This window comes from Antrostomus carolinensis, unplaced genomic scaffold (genome assembly GCF_000700745.2).
Source record: "Antrostomus carolinensis isolate BGI_N321 unplaced genomic scaffold, ASM70074v2 scaffold31971, whole genome shotgun sequence".
Classification (NCBI taxonomy): domain Eukaryota; kingdom Metazoa; phylum Chordata; class Aves; order Caprimulgiformes; family Caprimulgidae; genus Antrostomus; species Antrostomus carolinensis.
The window spans coordinates 295-621 of record NW_010296783.1 but is presented as its reverse complement, the minus strand read 5'-3'; the positions used below and the strand labels follow the sequence as shown (position 1 = coordinate 621).

The following is a 327-nucleotide window of genomic DNA, read 5'->3' as shown; positions in this document are numbered from 1 at the left end:
CGCCCCAGCCACAACCTCGCCGTGACCCTGCAGATCCTCGCACAGGCTCAGCCCTTTGCTGCCCGGCAGTTTCAAGGCGGGTGGGATCTTTCTCCAGAAGCTGTGGTCTGCCCTAGGGATGGCTCCGGGCTGAACGGCTTTGCAGACACAGCGTGTCACTGCACCAGCCCTGATCCAGGCTCTGCACCTCCACAAAGACTTAAATCTAGTGGCTTCCTTCGGATTTAATCTCCAAGCAATTTGCAGAACCGGGCTTTAATTAACCATAGGCTGAACTGCTTTGCTGGATGAAAGGAAACGCACCGAGCAGGTCGTGAGTGGGGACAG

At 56.6% G+C, this 327-nt stretch overlaps 1 protein-coding gene across 1 annotated transcript in view; it reads right to left on the bottom strand.

The window, feature by feature from the left end:
- TAL1 (TAL bHLH transcription factor 1, erythroid differentiation factor) overlaps positions 1-327 on the bottom strand; it is a gene marked incomplete at its 5' end in the record, with an annotated part of 5,275 nt that overhangs the window by 4,657 nt on the left and 291 nt on the right. The window lies entirely within an intron of this gene.